The following is an 11,055-nucleotide window of genomic DNA, read 5'->3' as shown; positions in this document are numbered from 1 at the left end:
TGAGCTGCAGGCAGTGACACACTCCTGGACTGTGGGTGTGAAAAGTAGTGACCTTTTGGAAGCCCAGATCTTGGAGTTCCTGAAGCCAGAGCTGCTTTAACAGTATAGCTCTTCTGCCTTCCACTGGCTCCAGTGGTCACCCTATGCAACAGGAAGCAGTGGTGGGGCTGGGCCAGTCCAGGAGCTACAGGCTGGAGTCGGGCAGTGGGACTGAAAAAGCTGTAACACAAATGGGCTAAAACACGCCTCCCCAAAACATGCCCTCCCACCCTCGCTCCCCACGCTGTGGGTGGCAAGAAGGAAAGAAGACCTGTGGCCCTTCTGGGAGCCCAGACCTTGCAGCTCCCTGATCCTGGGCTGTGACAAGCTTTAACAATCTCTTTGGGGCTCTGTGTTCCTGGCATCTCTGAGTTTTTGGGCGCCACTGTGTTCCCTGGTGCCCATGGTGGAAGCTGCTTATGGTATGCCTGGTCCAGCTGCAGCCTTGCACAGAGCCAGTGCCTGTGCTGGCACCTGGAGTTGCCCACCCCACTGCAGCCAGTGTGCCTGGCCATGTGCCATGGCTGGACCCTGCATTCACTCAGTCACACGCCCATCCCCACTCTGTGCCTGGCTCACTCTTGGCAGGCATGGGATCCGGGCCAGTACTGCGAGCTGAGTGCAACCTGCTGGGCCGAATGAGCAAGCCTGATTACAGGCATGAGCCACTGTGCCTGGCCTGAGCCCAGTGGATGCAAGCAAAACCCAAGCAGAGGCACCACCTGTCACAGAAGTTTCTGGTTGGTGAAGCAACACCCTAAGGCTCCTATGACGATGCCTTTAAATATAACCTACATTCTAACAACTACCAACATTGTATTTATAATTCATACTCCTCTTCTGAAATAGTTTTTCAGCTTACTAGTTAGCGTCTCTATTTTGATAACTCCTAGCATCCCAAACCTAATGGGCCCAAGCTTAACATTTTGTTTCATCTCTAAAACTTTTTATCACTCAGTCTGTTCTCATTTAGTAAATGACATCATTGTTCACTTAGTTCCCCAAACCAGAACGCTCTTCCCCTGCTTTAAACTCTGCCATGGTCACTGCATTCAGGCCCTTGCGTTGTATGGTTTTTGCTCATCTTTCAAACTCATCTGGTTTTACTTTCTCCCTGCTGTGCTTCAGCCACAATGACTTTATCCCATTTCCTCTAACACACCAAGTTCTTCCTTAATATTTCAGCACAGACATACCCCTTCAACCTCTCTCCTTTGTGCTATTCCTGTGATGAATTCTTTTCACTTATTGGGTTAGTTCATATGTTGCTGTTGTAGATAGGACTCCCCTATGTTATCAAAATTGACGGACTTTTGACTCTCTAGCATAACCGCTTGTTAATTTCCTTCCTGGCATCTAATACAATTTGTATTTATTTATTTATTTATTTATTTATTTATTTATTTATTTGAGATGGAGCCTAGCTCTGTTGCCCAGGCTGGAGTATAGTGGTACAATCTTAGCTCACTGCAACTTCCGCCTTCCAGGTCCAAGCGATTCTCCTGCCTCAGCATCCCTAGTAGCTGGGATTATAGGCATATGCCACCACACCTGGGTAATTTTTCTGTTTTTAGTAGAGACAAGGTTTCACCATGTTGACCAGGCTGATCTCAAACTCCTGACCTCCAGTGATTCACCCACCTTGGCTTCCCAAAATCCTGGGATTACAGGCATGAGCCACCACCCCCGGCCACAATTTGTATTTAAGTACATATTCATTTATTTACTTGTATTACTTATTTCCTACCATATTATGTACTTTTTAGTTCAGAGCCTAATTTTTGTCTCATGTATTATATGCTTAGCATCTCATTCAGTGTCTTGACATTGTAAGTATTCAATAAATACTTATTAAATAAATACATAAGTTAAATAGATTGGAAAATTGTTTTGAGACATAGTGTGTGCTAGTATCCCTTAGAGCAGAGCAAAATAAAGAACTATTACAGTTGTAGAGTTGTAGAGTCTGGAACATGGTTTATGAGCTCTCAGGTTTAAATTTATTAAAGCCTCTATGAACTTCAACCCATGTACAACATGAAGTCCATAAAGAAGCAGTAAAAAGAAAATACAACTGAACACTGTTTATCATCTTCACTTCCCTGAATCATTCCCAGAGTGATTATTTATATTGTTCTCAATGCAGAAAAAGGAGTCCAAAACAAATGACAGCTATCCAGTCACTCAATTTTGTGAAGTGTTCTCCCTTTGATGTAGCTGATGGGAGAATTAATAATCCATAGCAGTTTAGAAAATAAGAGTAGTAGCAGACTCAGATGTCTTTAATGGAAGAAATTAATTCTTCCCTTTATTGTGTATGAAGTGAAAAAAAGTTAATAAAATATCAACTCTTACTATTCTTATTAGCTATCCAGCTTCTTGCACCAATAAACACATAGTTCAGCAAAATCAGGGAATCTGATGTCAAATTTGTATTCTTTTCCCATTTGGGATCAGTATTTTATAAATTTAAAAATGTAATTCTTGGACTTTTGCTTTCAGTGGAAATGGAGTTACAGAGACTCGATTTAACCTCTTGCCTGAGAAAATGATTTTCAATTTGTTGAACATCAGGAAACAAAGAACAGTGATGCCTGGGAAATGTGAAACACACAAGGTGAGCCTGAAAATTGCCTCAATTTCCTGCCTGAAGAAAGTTTTGAGGTTGCAACATGGGGAGGAAGAATCCAAACAGAACCTGGTGGTCTCCTGAATTGGGAAGAGAGAGCTGGGTGTCCCTGGAGGACAAGATGGCTTGAGTTAAGTATGGCAGAATAGAAGAGAGTGCCGCATATAGACAGAACTGCATAGGTCCCCCTCAAAACTTCAGGTGTTTACTAATCAGTACACGCATGTGAGGAAATTATCTGAGGCCAGATAAGAACAGCCTGTAAGTATTAAGAGCCAACAGTGCTTCCACTAGGGTGGAGAATAGTTCTTTTTTCACCAGAGTAAAAAAAGAAATCTCCTAATTCATGGGCATCAAGAAAAGTACACAAATATCTTTTATCTCATTAGTGGGGAAAATTAACACTAAAATAAATGCTTCTCTGCTCCTCCCTAACCAAGCTTAAAAGCAAGACCTGTAAAAATCTCACTATTTCTAAGTAACTTATCTTCTGTTCCAGAAAAAAAGATTAAGAATATTTATAAAAATGCAAAAATATTTAGCGTCCAGCAAGGTAAATTTCATAATGTTGGCTTATAATAATAACACATTAACAAATGTGATGGTTAATACTGAGTATCAGCTTGACTGGATTGAAGGATGCAAAGTATATTGATCCTGGATGTATCTGTGAGATGTTGCCAAAGGAGATTAACATTTGAATCAGTGGGCTGGGAAAGGCAGAGCCACCCTTAATCTGGGCAAGCACAATCTAATCAGCTATCAGGGTGGCTAGAATATAAAGCAGGCAGATAAAAACTGAAAAGGCTATACTGGCTTAGCCTCCCAGCCTACATCTTTCTCCCATGTGGGATGCTTCCTGCCCTTGAACATCAGACTCCAAGTTGTTCAGCTTTGGGACTCGGACTGGCTTCCTTGCTCCTCAGCTTGCAGATGGCCCATTGTGGGACCTTGTGATCATATGAGTTAATATATATGTGTGTGTGTGTGTGTGTGTGTGTGTGTGTATCTCCTATTAGTTCTGTCCCTCTAGAGAACCCTAATACACAAAGTGTCCCAAAGAAGCAGGAAAATATGATCCATAATGAAGAAAAAAATCCATCAACCAAATCTAATCCCCAAATAATACACATAATAGAATTACTAGACAAGAATGTAACACAGTTATTTTCATTATAGTTCATATGTTTAGGAAGCTATGAAAGAGATGAGCATATTAAGTAGAGACATAGGAAAAATCTCTATATCAAACTTCCTGAAATGAAAACTACAATAATGGAGATAATAAGTACACTGCATTAGATTAACAGCACATTAGACACGGCAAAAGAAAAATTTACAGATTTAGCAATAGAAATTCTTCAAAATAAAACACAGAGAGGAAAAGAATGAACAAAATGAAGATAACATCAAAGAGCTGTGGGAAAACTTTATGTAGCCTAATACATGTAAAATAGATCCTCCAAAGAAAAAAGGAATAAGAAAAAAAGATAAAATAACAAATAAGTTAAAAAGTAAGGTGGTTAAAAATATGCCATGCTAATAGTAATCAAAGGAAATCTGGGGCACCTATATTATGTTAGGTTCAGTGGATTTCAGAATAAATAATATTACCAGCAATAAAGAGAGGTTTTAAATGACATAAAGGGATGAATTCATTAAGAATGCATAATCCCAAATATGTATGCATTTAATAGCAGCACCTAAAATACATCAAGCAAAAACTGAAGAACTAAAAGCACACCAAGGAGAAACAGACAAATCCATAATGTGTGCTGAATATTTAAATACCCATTCTGAATATTGACAGACCAAGTAGACAGAAAACCAGTAAGGATATGGAAGATTTGACTAATACTCTCATCTAATTTGACCTAGTTGACATATATAGAACATTTCTTTGAACGAGACCAAACTGTTCATTTTTCTAAGTGCACATGGAACATTTCATAAGGAAAACCATATCCTGGATCATAAAATGAGTCTCAGAAAAATTTAAAAGTTTCAACTCATAGAAAATATGTTCATTGAGCAAAACAATTAAGGTACAAGGCAATAATAAGAAGAAATATCTCTGAGATATTTCTTTAAGATCTATACTTCTAAGATCTATAATCTCAGAGATCATCTAAATAATTTATGGGACAAAAAAGAATTTAAAAGCAAAATTAAAAAGTATGTTGAAGTGAATGAAAATGAAAACACAGCATATTAAAATTTGTGTGATGTGGCTAAAGCAATATGTAGAGGGAAATGCACAGCACTGAAGTCCTATGCTAGAAAAAATAGTGTCTCAGATTAACGACTTCAGCTTCTACTTTAAGATACTAAAAAAGAAGAGAAAATTAATTCCAAAGTAAGCAAAAGAAAGAACATAATACAGGTCAGAGAAGAAAACGATAAATAAAAAACAGGAAAATAATAGTGAAAATCAGGCTGATTTTCGAGAAGATAAATAAAATTGTGAAAACACCATTCTCCCTCCTAAACCATCTACCTTTGTGGGTTTTTAAAAATATTAGATTAGAGGACGTTTTAACTACTCTGCACAGTGCCCTATAAAATATGATAGTTTCCCATCTGGTTAGTAGAAATAGGCAATATTTTTAGCTTGGGATGAGTGCCAGATACTGTTCCCTCTAATCGTGTCTGGGTGGTTCTTTTTCAAGCCTTTGATAGCTTCCTCTGCACTGTTCAGTATTATGCTGAATACTCAAGAGGCACCCTCTGCAGATTCCAGGGTTCTTTATCTGTGCAGCCCTCACCTCTCCAGTATTCTGCTTGGTGAGCTCTGGCTGCCTGGCTTTTCCTGGACTCTTTGCTTCCTCTCTTCACAGCTCAGATGCTCTGCCTCGGTTTCCTCTTCCTGTGCTATGGCCTGGAAACTCAAGGCACTAAGCCAGGGCAACCGTAGACTCGCCTTGTTTCATGTCTCTCAGTCACTGTTCTTTGTTGCTGGACATACAATGTCTTGAAGACTTTTGTTTTCTATATTTATTCCTTTTTTATTGTTTCAGTGAGGGTTAATGAAATATCTGTTATTCCATCTTGGCTAGAAAGAGAACCTTAAATCTCTTCTGTTTTTAAATCTATGTCTGTCATATTATGCTGTGTCTTCTCTTTGTATTTCTTTTCTGTGGCCCCATCCCATTTGTCTGGCCTTTAAAAAATCGTTTGAGTTTTTAATTGTCTCCTAAATTGAAATGGAATGTATACATCCTACATATTTTCTTTTTGTGTTTGCACTAGCAGTGGCAGTTAAAATGTGTTTGATCAGTAAAGAATACTCATAGAACCTAGAATTACAATGATTACAAACCTATGGTTTTCTTCAGGAAAAGGATATTGTATAGCCACTTAGGAAAATTTAATACTGTAAGACAACAATTCACGAAGTGCTTTTGATATCCAATATTGGTTTGTAGCGATACGATACCAAAATAAACATTGAAATCAGTCAACGTAGTATTGAGAATGTGTTCAAAATACAAAACTATTATTGGGCTTTTCAAGTTTCACATTTCATGCTACTGTTGTGTAAATATTGCATGTCACCTTGATTTGATCCAGAAATCACTTAAGGCAACTCATGATACATATAATAAATTGAGATTGTCAATGCTCTCTAGACAAAGACAATCAGAAATTTACCTGTAACAGAACAAGTTGGAATTGCTGCTTGTATCAACAAAGGCCATAGGAAACTGAGTCACCTCAGTAGAAGGGTTTAGAAAAAACTTTTTTTTTTTTTTTTACATAGAATTTGGGCTTGAGGTTAGTGATTTTTTGAAGAGTTAAGGAAGCAGGTTTTACTCTGGATTGGATACTCAGAGACTGGGGTTATTTCTATCTGGCTAAATCACATCCAGGAGGGAAGACTAGACTGAGGTTGAAATCAGCCACTCATCTTAGCTAGAACAAGGATGTGTTTAGACAGTTTTGTGGTTTGAACGACATCAATAATTTTGTCTGTATCTCGACACAGTTTTGCAGTGGTCTTGTCTTTGGCTTAATCCATCATAGTCACACAGTGTCCTTGTCTGATATTGATGTTCTCTGAAATTATGTTACAGAGGAGAACATCAAGGCGTAGCTCTAAGTGCCAGGCCACCTCCTGGCTGTCAAGGACAGCTTTTCTCTTTTCCAAGATAAATTAAAATGAAACCAAGTAAGGGAGATCAAGGAGAAGTAAGGAATAGAAAAGTGTGTTAAAATCGAAAGAATGAGAAGTGTACAAAATTTGCACCATCATATTAGTCAGCGTTCTCCAGAGAAACAGAACCAATATATACAGAATATAGAGAGTATATAGAGAATATATAGAGAATTGTTTTATGAAATTGGCTTTCTCCAATATGGAGACCATCTGGTCCCATATCGTCAAGGTGGGCTGGCAGGTTGGAGATCAGGGAACAACCAATGTTTCAGTTCAAGTCCATCTTCTGACAGAATTCTCTCTTTCAGGGGAGGTCAACCTTTTGTTCTACTCAGGCCTCCAATGATTGGAGGATGCCTGCGCATGTTAAGGAAGGCAAGCTGTTTTACTCAAAGTCTAATGTAAATGTTAATCTTATCCAAAATACCTTCACAGAAATACCCAGAATGTTTGATCACATATCTGGGCGCTGTGGCTCAAGCCAGTTGATACAAAATTAACCTTCATAACCGTGAAATGTCATACACTTACTGGAAAAGGAACATAAGCAGTTATGTGTCTGATAGGGTCGGAAAACTAGTGGCTCTGGAGAAACACAATCCTTCCTGGTACTGAGATCAGCGATATCTCTTTTTCCCTGGCTCTCATAAAATGGATAGACAAATCACTTGGCTGTTGAACAAAGTATCAGGCTGTGTCCAAAGCAACACATCTCTGGGTATGCTGCTTTGGAAGTGTGCCCTACTCTGTTCCTCTAACTTGTTACATTTAGTCAGATCACAACCTACTTTGAGGCTGAGGTTCTATAGGAGAGGTTGCTCTTGTCTGCAAGACAGCTTGCATTATCAGACTTCAGAAGCTAATGATGAAAAACTTGGGGCTGCTCTCTCTGATCTTTTATCTTAAGCACACGAGAATGTTTGTCTGCAGGATAAGGCAAGTTTTGAAGTATAACTGGTCCTTGAACAACGCGGGGATTGGGACACTGCCCCTACTCCCCCTACCGCTCCCTCACACACAGTCAAAAATCCATGTATAACTTTTGACTTCCCCAAAACTTAAACGACTAATAACCTCCTGTTGTGTGGAAGTCTTAATGATAACTTAAACAGTCAAATAGTATGTATTTGTGTGTTACATGTACTATAGGCTGTATTCTTACAATAAAGTAAGCTAGAGAAAAGAAAACGTTATAAAGAAAATCATAAGGGAGAGAAAATACATTCATAGTGTTGTACTGTATTTATCCATATAGTAAGTTGATATCCGTTTACAAGATGATTCGTCTGTCTGAAATGGTGGGCAACGGTAGCTGCAGACCTCAATCTAGGGTATATATCAAGCAGTCCAACTTTTTTTTTTGTAAGGCCATAATTTTTATCTGCTCCTCGGAAGCACTTCCAGCGGCACTGTGTGCACTTTTTATTCAAAGTTTACGGTATTGTGCTCAACATGATGAAAAATACATGAGAACAGTGAGAGATCACTTTTCACTACCACGTGCCAGTTACTGGAGACAGAAACTACTCAGCTGGAGATGATTAGCATGACAGGGCATTTTAAGTGGCTACTCACAACATTAAACTCACTGCAATAGCAAAAAAAGATGGTTATAAAATGATTACCCTAGTACAGTTACTTTTATACAGTTATGATTTAATACTTCATCTTTACATTTGTTTACATTTATCTCAACTGCCAATGGTACCCTATATGGTCTGTGTCTGTGTGTGAGTTTTGATGTATGTAACTTTTTGTAATAGACGTATATATTTTATTATAGTACATGATAAAATACACTAGTATCATAACATACCAAACTTTTTCTTAATTTTTTTTGACATTTCTAGGCTATGTGGTTCATCTGTGAGGTTTTTCAGATTGTCCCAAACCTTCACAAATTTTCCCAATATATTTACGGAAAAAGTTGGCAAATAAGTGGAATCATGCAGTTGAAAGCTGTGCTGTTCAAGGCTTAACTGTGTGTTTTTTTTGTAATCCAGATTGTGAGATTTTGAGCCAGATTGATAATATAATATTTAGATCAAATACATAGCTCAGAAACTCACTAAAAATTTCTATATCTTATAATATCCCTCAACTATTTGCAGGGAATAACTGTTTCAATAACAATCGAGAAGCATTTATGCTTGGTTGTGATGTGAGAAGCAGTCTATGCCTAGGAGCAGTATAATTTTAGATCTTCCAATAAGGTCATAAACTTTTTAAAAAGCTTTTCACACATTCACCTTTACTTTTGCTTTGCATTTGTGGCTGAGTCTCTTGTTTTGTTCTCATATCACCTTGTATCTATTTTTCATTCCTTCAGCTACAATTCAAACTCCTTTTAGGCAGAAGTGCTGGCTTCTATTTATTTTGCAGTGGTGGCATGGCCTACAAAAGAGTTGCATAAATCGGGGGCGTGTGTCACTTACAGATATTGTTGAATGTACAAAAGGAGGAAGGAAAGTGTGAATATATTGATACATGAATAAATATCAGGTAGGGAGAAAGAGAAGTTCAACTTACCCTAGTCCATCTTGGAAAAAAAAAAAAAGGCTCTGTGAAGACTACATTTTGTATTCCTGTATCTCTGATTAGTGTTTACAATTATCTCTGGTTAGTGTTTACAATGACAAAAGCAAGTTCCAAAGGAGCACTTGGCACTGTAATTTTTATCCAGTAACTGAATTGATCAGACAGCACACTACAAGTATAAATTGATACATAGGTGATCAGACAGCACACTACAAGTATAAATTGATACATTTTGTCTTTCCTTTTTCAATAGTCTTGTATCTCTGAGTTTCTTCTCTCTCGTCTTTTATTATGAGAAAGTAACAAGAATATTGAGCAAGTAATTAGAAGAGTTAGTTCTATGTTCTGGATCAACCACTTATTACATCTCTGACATTAGACAAGTCATTGTGATTAAAAGATTTGGGTTCTTAATCTAAAAATGAGGAAAATAATTCCCATTCTGCCTGTGATGCCATTGTCAAGAGATGTGATGAATATGATGGGCATTTATAGGCCATAAAGCTCGAAGAAGTGATTGAAATTCTATTTGTGAGTGTCTCAGTTCTGCAGGAACAATGGCAATTTCTAATCCTTTCATCTTGTACCTGCGACTTTGTTTAAATGTGAGATTCCTGTGGTTCTCCTGAGACTATAAATGTCAGATGCACTAAAGGATGGAGGCAATTATCCAGATAATTCAGAGCCAGAACACCATGTGTGGCGTTTCCAGAGAGTGAGAGTGAATAATATTAGACAGGCATCCAAGAGCAAGGCCATGTAGGATCTGGTAGGCCATGCTAAGGACTTTGAAATTTATCTTGAGTTAGATGGAAAGTCTTTGGGAGTATTGATAGCAGAGGGTAACATGATGGGATTTCTGTTTGAAAGGACAGCTCTGGAGAATGTGCAGCTAGCCTCCAAAGATGGGGCCCAATGGCCCATACTCTTCAGAAGTCATTTTTTGTGAAGTGCTCTCCCACCACCATGAGTCTGGGCTGGCCTTTGACATATGTTAACGAATAAGTGTGACAGAAGAGATGTTGTACTAGTCACAGATGTAGCATTTATGAGGACTGTCCACTTCTGCTTCCTCTTTCTTGAACCACTCACTTTGGGAGTCTTTAGCTACCATGGGAGAAGCCTGGTTACTCTGCTGAAAAACTACATGGAGAGGACAGGCCTTGAGAGGACAGGCCCTGAGGCTCCACAAAGAGAGGGAGGTCCAGCTTTCTCATTGTCCAAGTAACTAACTCTCTACCTCCAACTGTGTTAAAGACACCAAGTGAAACTAGCTAAATAATCAGTCAACCAAGCCCTGTCAACACAAAGAAATATGAAAAACAATAAAATTGTTGTTTTCAAGTTACTGTGCTCTGATAAGGTTTGTCACATTGCAATAGATAACCAGAATATGGATGCAGAAAGGCAAAAGAAGAAACAGAGAGATGACTTAAAGGCTTACTCAGTTTCCAGAAGTAAGAAGTTGAAGTTAGAGATGACACAGTTTGTTGATGGATTGCTGGTGGGGTCTGGGATAAAGATGAGAATCAAAGGTTATTCTATGTTTGTTGGCTGGAGAAATTAGGATAACAGTGCTATCACTTAGAGTTATCTTTTGCATATTGTCAACATAAAAAGAATTATATTGGCTGGGTGCAGTGGCTCACGCCTGTAATCCCAGCACTTTGGGAGGCTGAGGCAGGCAGATTGC

This window comes from Gorilla gorilla, chromosome 5 (genome assembly GCF_029281585.2).
Source record: "Gorilla gorilla gorilla isolate KB3781 chromosome 5, NHGRI_mGorGor1-v2.1_pri, whole genome shotgun sequence".
In the NCBI taxonomy this organism is placed as follows: Eukaryota; Metazoa; Chordata; class Mammalia; order Primates; family Hominidae; genus Gorilla; species Gorilla gorilla.
This window is presented reverse-complemented; position numbering follows the sequence as displayed.